Here is an 18,943-nt window from a genome sequence, read left to right as displayed (position 1 = left end):
ATGTGATAGCAGCCATCGTATTTGTTTTCAAGTAAAAGGAACCTAGAATGCATGGGGTTTGAGTGGATTAACTTAACGACTTGTACCTAACTTTAAAATTGAAAATTAGACAAAAAGTATGTATTTATTTATTTATTTCAGTTTGATGACTGGGGAAGTCCACTGGACCAAGAAGAGCTCATTTTCAGTGGAGGCCCGGGGAGGGGGGGCATTAACAATGAATAACAAAACATGCATAACAGAGAAAATATATATGCTAAGAGAAACAGTTTAACAAGTGTTAAGAGATAATATAATATGCAGAGTGAAAGAGGAGAGGCAGACATGGCTGGGAAAATAAAGATGAGTGAGGAGGGGCTCATGTATGGGAAGAGCAGGGGCAAATCCATTTAGATGAAAGGTAGGAGTGTAGGAGAGATTTGAAGATGGTGTGGTTGGGGTGTTTCATAGGGGGAAGGGGAGGGAGTTCCATAACTTGGGTAGGGAGTAAGATAGGAGAAGGCTGGTAGGGTTTGAGGATATGTAGGAGATTTTTATTTTCAGATCGGAGTGAGCTGTTAGGAATGTAAGGTGTTAAGGTGTTGGAGAGAGTGAGACGGATGGCTTGAAAATGAGTTTATGGGCTGTGGTGAGTTTAAGTGGGTTTAGGTAGTTCTAGCCATTGAAGCTAATGGAAGGAGAGACAGTGATGGAAAGAATTTTTGGAGTTGGTGGTGAATTTGCTGATTTTGTTGTAACAGGATTCTAATTTGAATTGCAGGCCAAGTTGGACGTTGATGAGCAATGGGGCATCGTATATGAGATAGGAGAGAAGATTGGAGGAAGCTTAGGTCTTTCTAGTAGAGGGAGTGTGAGGTAGTGATTGTGCCTGTACAGGAGATCTAGTGTTTGGTGGGTTCTTTTTATGGTTGTTTGAATATGGATGTCGAATTTTAGATGCTCTTCAATGGTGACACCAAGCAACTTAGTGTGAGATACTGCTTCAATGGGGGTATTGTTCTGGCTGAATATAATAAAGGAGGTATTGTTAAAGGATGAGATTCTAGACGGAGTAAAGATCATTAGTTTTGTGTGCAATTAGGGCCAGGTGGTTGTTGTGCATCCAGGTTTCTGGTAGTGAAAAAGCAGATTGGGTTTTTAGTGGTAGGTCTGAGGGGGAGTCAGCAGTGCAGATGATTGTAGAATCATCTGCATACTGGATTAGGGAGGTATTGGGGATTGTTAGAGTGTGCTCAACAATATACTAAGGTTGAAAGTAACTTTGCTGCAATTATGTAACATAAATAAGGTATAAGATAAAGCTTGCTTAAATGTAGAAATAGAGTTTAGTAATATGTAATCAGCATCCATACTAAATTACCATGGCTTGGAAAAGGAATCTGCTGAATGGACATTTTTCCCTTACAGACTTAAAAACAGGATGTATGCAAGAGCAAAAATGTAAAATCTGCTTTTAAAGAATGGACAATAACACTGTGACAATGTGTTTCCTCAAAAATATGTTTTTCTGCAAGGAAAACGGGATATGCTTATCAGCATTGGCACAAGAACAGATGTTCTTATACAAAGATCCAAATAAAATACAGGATGTTCACACTGTCAGAAAAGCTGATCTTTTACAATGTGTTTCCTCAAAAACATTTTTTTCTGCATGGACAACAGGACACTGTTACAGGATGTTCACACTGTCAGAAAAGATGGTCTCTTACAAGACATTGTTAAACAAGGAAGCTTAGTATTGTTTCTACAGGATGAGCAATTCTCCAAAATAGAATATCAAGAGGAAATGTATATGTTTATGCATGACTAAAACTGTATATAAAGAGCTGTAAGCTAGCCTGCATTTGAACCTACAATCTGCATTCAAACCCAGGAGGAGTGATGGTAAGCCCTGCAGAGGGTCACTTCAGTTAAATTGCAGTCACTAACATTTGTACGTATGTGTAAATCCTAAACAGAAGTATTCCAGTTTATGCAGCTTGCAATAGTACAGTTTTTTAGACGTCTACATCCGGAGTGAGACTGAAGTTCCAGTCGCATAACTTCGCTAAAAAAGGTGGATATCCACTAGCACAGCAGTCCGCTGCCTGTTGTGCTTTCCCAGCTTCTCGAGTGACTTTGAAAAATTTTCAGCCATCTGCAACAACAGCCTGATCACCTGTTTTCTTGCTCACTGGTAAGACTTTTTTCTACGTCACATTTTTTTTTTAGTATGGATGCTATCAGGCAGAATTCTAGCAAATGTAAGCCAAGTTTTACTCTTAATGTAGCAGAACAACCAGATAAAATATGGAGTAAATTGCAATGTTGGTATACACAACACATTAGTAAGTGTAAAACCTTGTTAGGGCAAGTTGACATACCAGCATTATGTAAGTGGATTGTAACATTTGATTGGTATTTGCAACAAAAAAATGAAGTATATCATAGTAAATGTTTATTGTGTGATTCAAAGGAAACTGCATTTTGTGTAATATGCCATAAACAAGTATTGCATGATATTGCTAAAAAACTAGACTGTGCAGACAGCTCTGTTCATGATAAAGAATTAATTAAGGGTACACAGTTTTCATTATATCCAGATGTAAAGCAGTTATGTCCTGTCAGTACATTAATTTCTGAATTACAACAGCAATCAAATCTGTTATTGACAGAGTCCCCTGTAGATCTTGTAACTCCCTTTAACAATTATGTACAAGCATGGAATGATGCCACGGCTACACATACAGATGAGGACAGAAACAAAGCTTATGATACATTGACAGAAGACTTTAATAAGTTTTTAAAAGAGAAACAAAATGAATTTAAAATGTTCAAAACTGACATCCAAGATCTCTGTCAAAAGTGCATAGGAGCTCTGCAGTCAACAGAGGAATCCAATAACAGGTATCATATATCCCTTAAACACTTACAGGTAGAAATGACAGACCTTAAACAGCATCTGAAGGAAAAGGAAGAAGAATTAGATGAATTAACAGAGACTAACCTCCAAAATACTATTTTGATATCCCAGCTTAAAGAAGAGTTAAAAAACACAAAACCAGTCCAAATTATAGAACAGGGACAGGGAACCACTACAGATTTATATACACAGTCTAGATTATTACAGAGTTTACCACAGTGGAATGATAAAAAAGGCATATTTTATAACATGCTTACATTTGAAGAATGGGTGGCATATACAGCAGGATCTGATATATGGACATATGCGTTACTTAGATGTTTCTGGATTTTCATTCCCAAATGTTTTAAAACTTTCATACAATTAAAGCAAGATGATTATCAGTTGAACACTAAAGTAGGACGTATGACAGCCGTTTTAATGGCATTTACACAAGGGCAGCCTCTCACAGCCAAATTATTAGATAATTTTAAAATTACTATCACAGATAAATTAATGGAACAAAGTGATCATTTTAGACTTGCATTTCAAATCATATATAAAAACAGACAGAGACATGGGAAAAAGAGACATACAAAAACAGTTAATACATTGCTTCTTAGAACAAGTCAAAGGGGTTCCAGGGGATATTAAATGTATCTGAAGAAAATTCTGATACCCTCACTGATTTGGTACAAAAACTAATGAGGGGCGGACTATGGCCGATGATGGGACTTTATACTCACACCATATCTTTGCATGTGAAGATAATAGTGAGCCATTTGAAGTAATTGGTGAAGTCAAAACAGGGGAAGGCAAAGATGGTGTGACCAACCACCAGCAGAAAGAGCTGTGTCAGCACCACCAGCTCCTGCCTCTATGCTTGTAGTACCAGGATCAAGCACAGGTAATGAGCAAAAGGCACCAACATGCTTCTTTTGTGAAAAAATAGGACACGTTAAGCAAAATTGTGATCATTACAAAGCCTGGCGCAAAAAGAAGGAAGAACAGGGAGTGTTTCCAAAAAGAGAGCAAACAAATTTACAAGAAAAGTCAGAAAAGCAGGATTATGTACAAAAACCTTACAATATTAGTAAAAACAGTTATAAGAGCCATCAATATACAGGAAAAGGGAAAGTATGCCCGGTAGATTTTCAAACAGTTTCACCTGTAAATCCGAAACCTTTGATAGAACAGGCAGAAGGAATAGCTAGGCAACAGTTAAAAAAAAGAGATTGAAAAACCTAAATATGTAGATCATTCAGACACAGAAGATGACAAACAAAAACATGAGGTGTGTCATATTGTATTTGATAATAAAGGAGAGGATGAGTGGATTTCCTTACAATAGGGATGTGCCCCCCCCTACTCTGGTATCTTTCCTGACTACCTTTAAAAAGGGTCGAGATGGACGACCACTGATTGATATTTGGGTAGAGGGGTCACTGTGGAAAAATGTCTTAATAGACACAGGAGCAGCAGTATCTGTCACAAACAGACAGTTACCAGTAAATCCTATAAAAAAGGTTTGCATTTCAGCATTTAATGGCACAGGATGCTATGCAGTGAGTAGCCAAAATGTGGACATAAAGTTTAGTCAAGAGGGACAAATATGGAAGGGTGCATTTTAATGCATCCATCTTGCACAAATACCATTATTGGTATGGACATTCTAGGACCTTTAGGCATAGTAATTGATTTACCTAATGAAATTCTGTGGATGGGAGACAAACAACAAAGAGAGGAAGAGCAAAATACAGGTTGCTATGCAATCTCTCTACCTGACAAACCTGAAAAACCTACAGGCTATATAAATACAGACAGTGAGGATGTATGGAAGCATTTACAACAGCAATTCCCAAATCTATGGTCCAAGGGTCCAAGTGATTGTGGGAAACTAGAAAGCCCAGTAGGAATAGGAAGTGATCAGGACTATATACCACCTTTTCAAAAACAATATCCTATTCCTAGGGAAGCAGAAGAACATATGGAAAAATGTATTGCAGAATGGGAAAGAGAAGGGATTATACAAAAAGGCAACAGTCCTACAAATTCACCAATCTGGCCAGTTAAGAAAAAAGATGGTAGTTATCGTCTTGTTATTGATTTACGAAAGGTTAATCAATATACCACTCCTAGAGCACACTTGATTCCAGGAGTCCCAGAGTTGGCTGCACATGTTAAGCCACAAAGTAAGTGGTTTACAGTAATAGATTTAGCAAATGGCTTTTTTGCAGTGCCACTCAGGAAAAAAGATTGGCCAAGATTTGCCTTTACAAATAAAAACCAGAAATATGTTATGACAAGGTTACCACAAGGGTTTCAAAACAGTCAAGTTATTTTTCATCAGACAGTAGGATCCATTCTACAACATTTGGAAAAGGATGATTCAGTAATACATTACACTGATGATATTTTAATTCAGTCAGAAACAGTAGAGGAGCATGTACGGCTTCTTAAGAGAGTTTTTCATACTCTACAGCAAGCAGGGTTTAAGGTTAAAAGTGAAAAAATTCAGTTTATGACACAAAAAGTTAAGTTTCTAGGTACTATTATAAAACCAACAGGAAGATCTCCTTGCCCTGTACGTGTACAAGGCATTTTACAAATGGAAAAGCCACTGACTATAGCAGACTTACATAAATTCATGGGAATCATGAATTACAATAGGGAATTTATAGAGGATTATGCAGCCGTGGCTGCCCCCCTATACAAAATGTTACATGAACAAAAGAACTCCACCTTTTTAGAGTGGGGATCTCATGAAGAGGAGGCATTTTCACAAAACTAGCACAAGCTACTGAACTAATAGCGCCCACTCCAAGGTTACCATTTGTGTTACAAGCAGCAGCAGGAAAAAAAACACTGTCTGTGGTACTACTACAGGAATGGCCACATGGTAGTGACAACAGAATGGAAAAAACATTACGCCCAGTCACTTTCTTTAGCAGAAAGATGACTCCAGTGGAATTGGGCTACTGTCCATGTATACAGCAGTTATTAGTCATTTACTGGGGTATTAAACAAACTGAATATTTGACCGTATTTTCCAGCATTATAGTACAAACATCACATCAAGCTGTAAAAGCTTTGATAGACAGTTTTGAAATGAATAAAATTACAGATGGTATTAGTCAGGCAGTCTTTGCAAAATGGATGGCACTTTTTGGAATGAAAACTGTTACTATACAGACAGGGGATAAATACCATTTGTCAAACCATATGGGATATGAAGGAAAACAGCATAACTGTTTAGAAAAGATAATGTCACCTGAGGTGCAATTTTTAGCATCTGATTTTGATCACTTTAAGCCATCCATCTTTGTGGATGGAGCACGATATTGGGACCAAGGCAGATACTGGACAGGATTTGCCATAGTTCCAGAGAATCCACAACTGGGTTCTCCTGAACTAATCAAGTTACCAGGGCATATGTCAGCTCAAAGAGCTGAACTGGAGGCAGTATTGTATGTGCTAAAGTATTACAATCGTATTAACATTTTTTTCAGATAGTGCTTATGTAGTAAATTCTTTAAGACTACATATGGAAACCTGGGTAAGACGAGGATTTGTGGATAGTGTACGTAAACCATTACGGCATGCTGAAGTATTAAAAGACATATATAAAGTTATAACAATGTCAAAACAAAAAGGACAGTATAGCATCTTAAGCACATCAAAAGCCAACCAGTGAAACTTACAGATTAAATGTGTTAGCTGATACCTTGGCCAAACAAGCAGCACAAAATAGAAAAGAACTTCCAGAATATGAGTATGCCAATGTAGAGGTTAGTGTCTTAAAAGAGCTAGATAAAGAGTCAATAGAGAAAGACCTTGTAAATATACAAAAAACAACAGGGCTTAAAAGAAGAAACCGATCAGTGCAGATTGGCAGGTATACCACCAAAGGAGTACTATGCATACACGACCTCCAAAGGGTTACAGTTGCCATATGTACCATTTCAGTTGGCACGCCAGTTGGTCAAGTTAAATCACCAAATACTGGGCCATATAGGAACTGATAAGTTATGGGCAGTTGTAAAAGAAAAGTATTGGAACCCAGATTTAAAAAAGGTCTGCAAACTGATTATAGAAGAATGTTTAATCTGCCTGCAGGTAAATGCTAAAAGCAAAAGGCCTCAGTTACATCGAGTACAGCCAGCGGATGGGCCATGGTGTGCAGTTCAAATAGATTATGCAGGTCCATTACCAACATCAAAGGGAGGTTACAGATATCTACTAGTAGTAGTGGACGTCTTTTCAAAATGGGTAGAAGCAATTCCTACCAAAACCATGACAGCAAAGGCAACAGCAGAAGCCTTATGGAAAAATATTTTCTGTCATTGGGGATGGCCACGGGTCATAGAGTCAGACAATGGCCCACAGTTTGTTAGTGATCTCATTAAACAAATGTGTAATTTGTTAGGCATACAGCAAAGGTTTCATGTACCATACCATCCACAATCTAATGGCATTGTAGAACGTATGAATCAGACGTTAAAAGAACGTCTAAAAAAGGCATGCTTGGAAAAGGGCAATACATGGGTACATCATCTGCCTGGTATTTTAATGGGTATTCAAGCAACACCAAACAGCAAAACAGGAATTTCCCCATATGAAATAATGACAGGCCGCAAAATGCCCATACAATTACCATTTGATCCAGATTTACCTAATGGTAGGCCCATGCTAGAAATTAGCAAACATCAGGAATGGCTAAAACAACTTACTAGTATATGTGACTATAATGCAAGGGAGCAAGCGTTCCATCTATGGAAAAAGGTGCCAATAATACCAGCTGAAGAAAACCTTCCCTGTGGAACCAAAGTATTGGTAAAAACATTCCAAATGGAAGGACCATGGGCTAGTAATTGGCAAGGCTCTTTTGAAGTAGTGGAACAAATTGGACCATTAGTGTACAAAATCAAAGGAAAAAAGAAAAACAGAACAATGCTGTTACATAAAGATCAACTAAGAATGATAAAAAATAGTGAACAATGTAAATCTGATTAAATGTATTCTTTTGTAGGTTTCCAACAGAGAAAACCCTAATGAAATTGACATGGTTTAAAGTGCATCCTTTTGGAAATCCAGTTTCGGATGACCAAAGGCAAAATGATTCAACAATGGAATTTCTATTTAAAGGATGTTTTTTTAAATTGATAATAGCTATCATACTAACTATTATTGTATTGCTTAGTATTAAATTATACTTACAACCTGTTAATCAAACTATAAAGTTACATAAGAGAGAGAGTAAAGAAATGTGGAAATATGAACAAGACTGGTCACCATCTTTTAACACTTTTTAGCAAGACAATGTTGGTATGCAAAAGCATGAATGTTTCTAATTGTTGGGTATGTAGTTTAATACCAAAAATAACAGGGTAATGCCTCTAATACCTATTCCACTAAATTCTCTTAGTAGTTGGAGAGTATTAATAAATGAAACAGGAGATCAAGTTATAAATGTACAATTACGTAAAGCAAGAGTACAGTTATCTGCTATAGTGCAGGGGATCACATGTTTTCAACAAAATGGAACTGTTCCAGTGGGTAACAGCAATTGTATTCAAACAATTGAAATGATAAATTTTCACAACCACATACCAGTACGTGGAGTATTTTCTCATGGTTTTCCTATTTTAATACCAATTAAGGGTCAGTTAATATTAAGTGACACAGCAGTATTTAATTTTTCACAAAATGACAAAAATGACTGTAAAACTAATATTACATGTTGGAGAAGTAAAACAGATAAAAACTTTACAGTTGTACATGATAAAACTCCTACTATGGTACAAGTAAATGGCAGTCTGGTAAATAGCAGTGTTGCTCTGTCAGATGGGTTATATTACATCTGTGGTAAATATGCTTATAAATGGTTACCAAAGGGATGGGATGGCACCTGTTATATAGGATTAGTGGTACCAGCAGTGCATCATGTAAAAGAGTTACCAAAAGGAAACATTAGAAATACAAAAAAGAAAAGGGATATATTACCTGTAATTGAAAGTCCAGAAAATCCAGTAGACACCTTAGATACATCACATATATATCATCAAAATCTTGATTATATTAAATTAAAAGATATGGATTTAGGAGATGATGTAATCTCTGGAGCAGGTATTTTCCCTTGGTACGGGGCTGCAAAAGCCATCTGGGAACTGAGAAAACTATCTAAACTAGTTGAGGTATTGGCAAATGCCACTTTCAATGCAGTCCTTGACATTACTGTCGAAATGACAGCAATACAAACTATGGATGTTATGTGATCCTATCTCGCCTACATTCTGACTGATGGGTTCGGAGCCGATCCTCGGCTCCGACTCGGCACGCTTATGCCAAAGAGCGAAGTCTCTTAATGGCTGAGCTTACTATATCCCAGGATGCACCACTACCAGTCCCCCAGATCTCGTTTGCCGCTAACAAGCAAAGACGTGGTCTCGAGCTTGGCTGAGCTAAGTAGTGTTATTTTCACTTACTTTCCTGTCAGGGTTTTCTAAAAATTCAACAAAAAGCTGTTTTAACAGCTATCTTCTGTTTATTGTGTACGAGTGAATATTTTTTGTGGTAAAATTATTGTGTAGTGATTGTGTCTTGTCTGACTAGAGGTGCCCCGTTGAGTTCAGGGCCTTCCCCTTTCAGTCCGTTGTCTTTCAAGTCCCTTTTTCTTTTTTAAGGTTCTTGGATTCTTAATTATATTTTTCTTTGTGGCAGTTCTTAAAAAATAGAAGAACAAAATAATTTTTCTGTGACAGTTAGTGTGTTTGTTTTTTGCTGTTCACTAGATTGGCTGCCATAATGTCACAGGCTCCTAGGCCTTCAGGTTTTAAGAAGTGCACTAAGTGCAGCTTCAAAATGTATATCACAGATGACCACTCTCTCTGTGTATATTGTTTAGGTGCAAAACATTTGCAGGAGTCATGTAGCGTGTGCCACGCATTTTCCTCGAGGGTCCTCCCAAGAGAGGAAAAATAAACTTATTTTAAAAGGCCTTATTAAACCATCATTCGAAGAGGCATTAGCTTCCTCTCCTTCTCCTGCTAAAAAGAAAAGGGCGTCGGCTCCGACCAGTCCGTCGGAACCGACCGCCAAAAGACATAGGCAGGCTTCTCCTTCGGCTCCACGGACTTCGGAGCCGAGGTCGGAACGGTCTGCCTCGATGCCTCCAGCCTCGACTCCTCTGGGTTCGGAGCCGACGGCTGGGGCATCGAGAGGCGGCTCACCTTCATCGGCTCCACTGATCTCGGAGCCGATGAAGGTTGTCCGCTCAGACACTTCCTCCTCGGCGCCGAAGCCCTCTTCGGCACCGACGGAAATTGGTTTGGACACTCCTTCGGCGCCGATAATCATCGAGTCGATTCGGAGCCGGTCCCCTAGTCCCTTGGAGCCGTTGGAGAGGCCTACTCGGACCCATTCGGTCTCTTCCAGGTCATCAAGGATGTCAGATTCGGACATAGACAGGGTACTCCAAAGACTTTTCCAGTCCCCAGTCTTCCAGAAATTAGTTTCGGCTCCGACCCAATTGGTTTCGGAGCCGATAGCCCATTCCATTGCCATTCCTCCTCCGACCGCTTCGGCTCCGTCGGAGCAGGTGCTGATGGAGCCAGTGGAGATCCTAGGGTCGGCTCCGACCCTTACTCCAACCCCGGCCTTCGGGTCGGAGTTTAGCACACGGACTTCTTCGGCCGGGCCCGGGGGTGACGTTTCGGGACCAATTCTTTCGGTTCCAAGCCTCCCTCTCGGTGCTTCGGCCGCGGGACTTCCGTCTGCTATCATGGCTCCGGCAACTGGACCCTCCCAGGATTCTGGGGGTCCGGCCTTCAGAGCTATGAGGAGTGCCTTGGCCAAATCCTCTTTGGCCATCTCTACAACTTTACCGGCACCTTCCCTGGGCATGGAGACTGGGTCTTTGGCAGTTCCCCTGTCTCTAGACAGCGGAGCCCCGGGGCCTGAGGTTACCCCCACGGGGGGTTCCCCTCCTCCTGAGGGTCTTTCGGAGTTGTCTTCGGAGGAGCCCCCAAGGAAGAGATCGTGCAAGAGGAAGCACGTAGACTCCCCCGATGAGTCTCTTACATCGGACACGGATCTTGATGATGCGGAGGGGTCCCCAAAGTCGTCCTCGGATGATGTCTCATTTGCAGACATTCTAGAGATCCTCAAGCAACGAGGCGGCTGGAATTCCAAACCCCCCTCCGCTGATGAGTCGGTGTTCCTCAAGGCCTTCGGGGCTCAGCCCTCCGCCTCCTGGGTGTCTCCGCCCTTCGAGCTCCTAGATTTGGTTTGTCGAAGGGCGTGGGAACATCCAGATACTGTGGAACCAGTGCCTTCTCGCCCTAACAAATTTTTGTCTGCCCCACCCGAGAAGGAATTCTTAACGAAAGGCGTGGCTGTAGATGCCATGGTGGTGGCATCTGCTACCCAGCAGGACGTGGCAGAGGCTTCAACGTCCGTCCATCCTCCTAATAAGGAGTCTAGGAGCATGGACCGGTACGGGAAGCGCACCCTGACTTCAGCGGCCTTTACTCTAAGGTCCCTGAACTATTTGGCACATTTCATCAGACTACAGAGGGATCTGGTCAAGGAGCTCTCAGACTCCCTCTCAGGTAACCTACCTGAACAGCTAGCCCAGTCGGTTGGCTCTCAGTTGGCTACCCTTATCTCGATTTCTAACTCGTCCATGAGGCTCATTTCATATGCAGCCGAAGGGGCGGGCAGAGCGGCAGGCACAGGCCTGGCTCTACGAAGACAAGCCTGGCTCCGTTTGTGTCATTTCGCGGAGGCCTTCAAGTCTTCCTTTGCCGACGCTCCCTTTGATGGGTCCTCTTTGTTTGGACCCAAGGTAAAATACACTCTTACCCGCTGTGAGCAGGAGGGAAAGACTTTATCTGCCGTAGGAGCACGTTTTTCCACTCCCTTTCGGCCTTACCCCAAGGCCAAAAGAGGAGGGAAGATGTGGTTCCGCAAATCACAGAAATTCTTTCCTCAACAGCAGGAAGATTCCCCTTCCAGAGGCAGAGGAGGGGGAAATTTTTCTGGGAGACACCGTCCCAGAGGCGGCAGAGGCCCCCGCAACACTGGAGACCGCGAGTCCTTTCGTGGCTCTTCAGCCTCCCACACTCCATGAGGGATTGCCCGGCTGTGCTGCTCCGGAGCCAGTCGGGTGCCGTTTTGCCAAGCACCTAAAAGCCTGGGAGTCTATTACTCAGGACAGATGGGTGCTTCGGATTATTGCCGGAGGTTACACCATTCCCTTCACACGCCCACCCCCACCGTCCAAAAAATTCCCGGACCCACCACCCAGTCAAAGGGAAATTGCAGCCATAGAGGTTTCAAAGCTGCTAGAAAAAGGAGCCATCCAACCGGTCCCCGCAGACCAGATCGGATCCGGAAATTACTCAAGGTTCTTTTTAGTGCCAAAAAAGACAGGGGACCTGAGACCCATTCTGGATCTCAGCAAACTAAACCACTCCGTCATGAAGTCCAAATTCCGAATGGTCACTCTACAATCCATTCTTCCACTGTTGGAGAAAGGTGTTTGTATGTGCTCCATAGATCTCAAGGACGCCTATTATCACATACCGATACATCAGGCGTCCAGGAGGTATCTGCGCTTCAGCCTGGGAGACAGTCATTTCCAATTTTGTGCTCTGCCCTTTGGTCTCACCACAGCCCCCAGGGTGTTCACCAAGTGTTTGGCAGTAGTGACTGCTCACCTGAGGAGTCTCGGATTCCAAGTGTTTCCCTATCTGGACGACTGGCTCCTGACTGCCACCACCAGGGATCTACTATTAGAAAACCTGCAAGCCACTATCTCCCTGGGTGCTTCCCTGGGAATTACATTCAACTGGTCAAAGTCTGTCTTGCTGCCTTCTCAGCGCATAAGGTTCATAGGAGCAGAGATAGACTCAAAATTAATGCGAATCTTCCTTCCTACAGAAAGGATACAAACATTACAAGATCAAGTCCGAGCCCTGCTTCTAAGATCCAAAGCCCCAGCCAGGATGGTCCTGCAACTTCTAGGTTCAATGTCTGCCACAGTTCTTCTAGTTCCTCTGGCAAGGTTGCACATGAGGATTCTCCAGTGGCTATTATCGACACAATGGTCCTTTCAGGATCTTCCCCTCAATCATCACATACTGATTACAGAAACGTGCAAACGGGACCTCCGCTGGTGGCTTCTGCCATCCAATCTGAATCAGGGAAGACCCTTTGTTATACCTCCTCCGGTGGCCACCTTGACAACGGATGCCTCCCAGATGGGGTGGGGGGGGGGCATTGTCTGGGCAGGTCAGTTCAGGGTTCTTGGCTTCCAAACGAAACAATTCTCCATATCAATGTGTTGGAAATGAGGGCTGTACTTCTGTCCCTACAAGCCCTCCACAACTTTCTCCCTCAAGGCATTATCGCCATCCACACAGACAACATTTCGGTGGTCTGGTACCTAAACAAACAAGGAGGGACCAGATCTTACCCCCTTTGCAGAGAGGCCATGAGGGTGTGGGAATGGGCAGTGGCTACCAAGCGTTTCCTGGTAGCGACCCACATTCCAGGCAAATCCAATGTATTAGCAGACAGACTCAGCAGGACTATTCTTTCTCCTCACGAGTGGTCTCTGAACGAAACAGTAGCAGCTCAGATTTTCAGAAGGTGGGGGATTCCGTGCTGCGACCTGTTTGCAACACCACGAAACACGAAGTGCAAAAGGTTCTTTTCCTTGACCCCGCGTCAAGGGGAGACAGCTACGGATGCTCTAGTCCAACCTTGGCCAACAGGACTGCTTTATGCTTTCCCTCCGATTCCACTCCTCCCCAAAGTCATCCAGAAAGCTTCCCAATTGGGGTCCACAATGATTCTAATTGCTCCGTACTGGCCTCGTCAGGTATGGTTCCCTTACCTACAGAAATATACCCGGGACGGTCCTTGGTTCTTGGATCTAATTCCGGACCTTCTGGTTCATCAGTCGGGACAGCAGCACCAGTCCCTTCACACTTTGAAATTAACAGCTTGGCTCCTCCACTTCCGACTATAGTCAGAAATCACACCTTGGACCCGGAAGTTATTCACATCTTATCTTCAGCCCACAAACCCACCACTAAGAAATTGTATCACAGTAAGTGGAAGAGGTTTGCTATCTGGGCTCAACTCAGAGGCTTGGACCCTATTACTGCCCCGTTACCAGAGGTCTTAAAATTTTTAACATCCTTGTTTAATCAAGGATCTTCAGTCTCTACTATTAAAGTCCAACTAGCAGCTATCTCCAAATTTCACGATTCCATAGACCCACCTTTGATGAGCAGCAGATTATGTAAAACTTTCATGAAAGGTGCTGTGCTTTTAAGACCCCCAGTTTTTCATCCTGCGCCTCCGTGGGATCTTGATTTGGTACTTCGTGCCTTAACATCTTCCCCCTTTGAACCGGCTGCTACATGTGAGTTGAAATATCTGTCATGGAAAACTGCCTTCTTAGTTGCAATTACCTCTGCAAGAAGAGTTTCAGAACTTCAAGCCCTATCTATCAAACCACCGTACTTGATTTTTCACAAGGATAGAGTATCACTTCGGCCTAATCCATCTTTTGTTCCAAAAGTTTGTTCTAATCTCTGTCTCCAACAGTCCTTGGAGCTACCAGTTTTCTTTCCAAAATTTTCAAACAAGGCGGAATACACATTCCATACATTGGATGTTCACAGGCAATTGCGCTTCTATCTAGATAGGACTCAACAAATTCGGAAAACAGATCAATTGTTTGTGTCCTTTTCAGATAATAAACTGGGCAAAACCATCACTAAAGCTACTATTGCAGAATGGATCAGAGATTGCATAACTCAGGCTTATTCCTCCTCAAATAAACAACTTACAACGTCTGTCAAAGCTCACTCTACTAGGGCTATGGCTACCTCTATTGCATTCCATTCCAAGCTCGCTATTTCTGAGATTTGTGCTGCGGCTACTTGGTCCAACCCGCACACTTTCATTTCCCACTATAAATTGGATGTGGCATCTAAAGGACGAGCATCATTTGGTTCCACGGTACTCAGGAGTGTTTTCCAGTGAGCCACCCAGGATTTAGGTGCTAGGGACGCTGTCCCATCAGTCAGAATGTAGGCGAGATAGGATCACATAACATCTTTTAGTTATGTACTCACCATAACTTCAGATGTTTGGGATCCATCTCGCCTACATTCCTAATACCCACCCTCCTTCCCCCTGCCTTGGAGATCAGAAGAGATTGAACGGTTTGAGTTCTACTGTTTTACCTTGTATCATCTGTCAATGTTATATAAGCAGTGCATGCGTGTGTGCATGTATGCGGACAAACTAGATCTGGGGGACTGGTAGTGGTGCATCCTGGGATATAGTAAGCTCAGCCAATAAGAGACTTCGCTCTTTGGCATAAGCGTGCCGAGTCGGAGCCGAGGATCGGCTCCGAACCCATCAGTCAGAATGTAGGCGAGATGGATCCCAAACATCTGAAGTTATGGTGAGTACATAACTAAAAGTTTTGCAAAATCGAATGGCATTAGATTACATATTAGCATCACAACGGGGTACATGTGCTTTAATAGGAGAACAATGTTGTACATTTATTCCAGACAAAACAGAATCTGTAAAAGCACATTTAGAAGTGATTGCACAAGTGTCGCAACATACTAGAAAAAACTGGAATGATGACTGGAGTGAATGGTTTAGTAATCTATTTACAGGATGGACAGGAAAAATCACTGTGTTTTTAATTTCTTTTATTGTTATTGTAATGCTTGGTTCATATTATTTACATGTATTAAAGTCTGCTTAGCAAAAGCTAGTCAAGTTACTGTTGTTAATTGTCATAATGAAAAAGTATTACCAAATAATGCTGAATTTGTTTCTCTAGTTTAAAATAAAAAAGACGGAATTGTTAGAGTGTGCTCAACAATATACTAAGGTTGAAAGTGACTTTGCTGCAATTATGCAACATAAATAAGGTATAAGATAAAGCTTGCTTAAATGTAGAAATAGAGTTTAGTAATATGTAATCAGCATCCATACTAAATTACCATGGCTTGGAAAAGGAATCTGCTGAATGGACATTTTTCCCTTACAGACTTAAAAACAGGATGTATGCAAGAGCAAAAATGTAAAATCTGCTTTTAAAGAATGGACAATAACACTGTGAAAATGTGTTTCCTCAAAAATATGTTTTTCTGCATGGAAAATGGGATGTGCTTATCAGCATTGGCACAAGAACAGATGTTCTTATACAAAGATCCAAATAAAATACAGAATGTTCACACTGTCAGAAAAGCTGATCTTTTACAATGTGTTTCCTCAAAAATATGTTTTTCTGCATGGAAAACAGGATATGCTTATCAGCATTGGCACAAGAACAGATGTTCTTATACAAAGATCCAAATAGAATACAGGACAATGTGTTTCCTCAAAAACATGTTTTTCTGCATGGACAACAGGACACTGTTACAGGATGTTCACACTGTCAGAAAAAATGGTCTCTTACAAGACATTTTTTAAACAAGGAAGCTTAGTATTGTTTCTACAGGATGAGCAATTCTCCAAAATAGAATATCAAGAGGAAATGTATATGTTTATGCATGACTAAAACTGTATATAAAGAGCTGTATAAATCCAGTTATGTTAGAGGTATGGTAGGGACTCGTGTCCTAAGGTAAATGTTATATCTCTCACATCATCTGTACTATATGAGAAGTAAAGTTGGAACAGTACTTTAAGCTGCAACGTTGTTCCGTTTGGTTTATTATAAAAAGTTATTTGTTACTGCTCTCTAAAGTTGATGCTGCAAAGTATATTCTCTCATCAGTGTATATTCTGCAAGTTTCTGTATGCAACAGACTGTGAATGCAAATATAACCAGACTTTAAATTTTAGCAGAATCCAGCCAGCAAGACTGAGTGTCTTAAGAACACTTCAAATCCATCACACCAAGCAGTAAGAGCTACATGTAATTTTTTCAGGGATGGTGTGGTGAAAGTTCTTGATGAATATGTTGAAAAGTAGGGAGCCAAGGACAGAACCTTATGGAATGCCAGTGGGGGTGTGTAAGAAGGAGGAGGTTGAAGATTTCCATTTTACAGCTTGCTGTCTTTCGGAGAGGTAGCTAGAGAACAATGAGATGGAAGAGGGAGATGGATTGAGAGAGGACAGTTGAGAAAGGAGTATGGTGTGAGAGACACTGTTGAAAGCTTTGGATAGGTCAAAGAATAGGGTAGATACGATTTTGCCTGAGGTGTGGGCACAGTTGATACATTCTAGGAAGAACAGAAATGCAGTGATAGTACTGTGGCCAGGACGAAAACCATGTTGGGTGGGGGTAAGGAGGTTATTGTATGTTAGGTATGACATCAATTGTGAATTAATACACTTTTCTAGGATTTTTGTGAGTGGGGAAAGGATGACAGCAGGTCTGAAATTAGTGGTGTCAAAGATGTTCTTCGTGTTTCACTGTTGCAGTCATTACATTTGGGTAATCCTTCTGGCAGGTTGCCCTCAGTTGGCCTGAATTCCAAAGTCGAGGGTCCTGCGTCGGCTGCTGTCGCCCCTTCCCTGATGTCAGGTTGTCAGGGGTATAAAAGAGGCAGCCAACGCCATTTTCTTTAGTCTTTCTTGCCGCACGGTGCCCGAAGCAGAAGCAGTTCGCAAGTGCCGGTCGGCCGACTCCTGAGAGTTTCGTATTCGAGTTTCTGATCCGAAGTCTTCAATAAATCTAAGTACCCCGTTAGGGAAACTTTTTTCTTGCTCCAGACCGATGTCAGAAAAAGTAAATAATTGTATTTCTTGTGGAAAGCAAATACCTCATAAGGATTTTCATTCTTACTGTATTCCTTGCGTAGGCCCTGATCACAATGTTTCTGGTTGTCGGTTTTGTGCTAGATTTAACCAACGCACTATTAAGCGTCGGTATGATTTTGCTTCAAACTATTTTGAACGCCGGTTTAATTATCCAGAAATGTCTTCGGATAGCCATCCAACTACCAGAGTTCACAGAAAATGCAAAGAAAAGGAGAGAAATAGACAACCGAGGCCCAAAACTGATGAAGCTTCTCCTAAGCCAGTCGCCGATTCTCAGTGAGGTGCTTTAGCAGCCCCTGACGCCCGCTACTTTAGAGTCGCAGGCCGCTACTGACTCCCACGTGGAAATGGTCATGCCGCTGGAAACCCAAGGTATTGGAGTCTTGGATACTATTCCTTCAGATGGGTCCGGAGCCACTGAGCAGGCACCGGCTTCTGAGGGTGTATTCAGACCTAAACATCTTTATATTAAACCAACTTCTGCTTCAAAGGCAAAGACTAAAGCATCTTCTAAAACAAAGAAACAAACTCAAGAGCCACGTGGTCAGACCTCTGTGCCCAAAAAACAGATGCTCAAAATGGCGAAGACTTGATTACCTTGATCAGGGGTTCCCATCCCCCTCCTGATAAGAAGCATAGGCAAGAGACTGACTATGAATCTTAAGATCAGATTTCCATTTCTTCTGATTCATCTTCTGATCAGGAATATTCTCTTCCCCCCTATGATGATTCTGATGCTGAAGAATCTATACCTTCAGCTTCTCCTCCAGAGGACTATTCTTTTGGGGAAACCTTGCATACCATGAGGGAGCATTTCCAGTGGGAGAGCCAAGATTTTCGGAATCTAAAAAGAGGCTTAGGGATTTCCTTTTATTACCTCAACACAGGCCACTAGCCATTCGACCTGTGTTAGACATTGTAGATGATGTGTTTTCAGAGTCTAGTCTTACCCTGACTCCTTACCTCCAGCTCCTGTTAAGCCTGACAGATGTTACAGGGTTCCTGACTCTCATAAATTCCTTTTTAAAAAACTCTGCTGCAGACCCAGAAATTATTTCTCAGGGTCCCAAAGGAGTTGAGGCCTCCGCTGCAAAAAACCTTACCCCCTCTGACAGAGATTCTAGAGCACTGGATAGATGGGGGAAAAAAGGTTTACACATCTGCTACCTTGGCTATAAGGGCCTTAAAACCTGTCAGTTTCATATGCTCAGATATCAGCAACACGTCATGACATTGCTTAAACAGAAAATG

At 41.8% G+C, this 18,943-nt stretch overlaps 1 protein-coding gene across 1 annotated transcript in view; it reads left to right on the top strand.

Annotated features, from left to right (window-relative positions):
• The window catches only part of GAR1 (GAR1 ribonucleoprotein), a 183,347-nt gene that overhangs the window by 118,474 nt on the left and 45,930 nt on the right, over positions 1-18,943 (top strand). The window lies entirely within an intron of this gene.

The sequence above is a fragment of the Protopterus annectens genome, chromosome 2.part1 (genome assembly GCF_019279795.1).
Source record: "Protopterus annectens isolate FY-2018-M chromosome 2.part1, PAN1.0, whole genome shotgun sequence".
NCBI classification, from domain to species: Eukaryota; Metazoa; Chordata; order Ceratodontiformes; family Protopteridae; genus Protopterus; species Protopterus annectens.
This window is presented reverse-complemented; position numbering and strand designations above follow the sequence as displayed.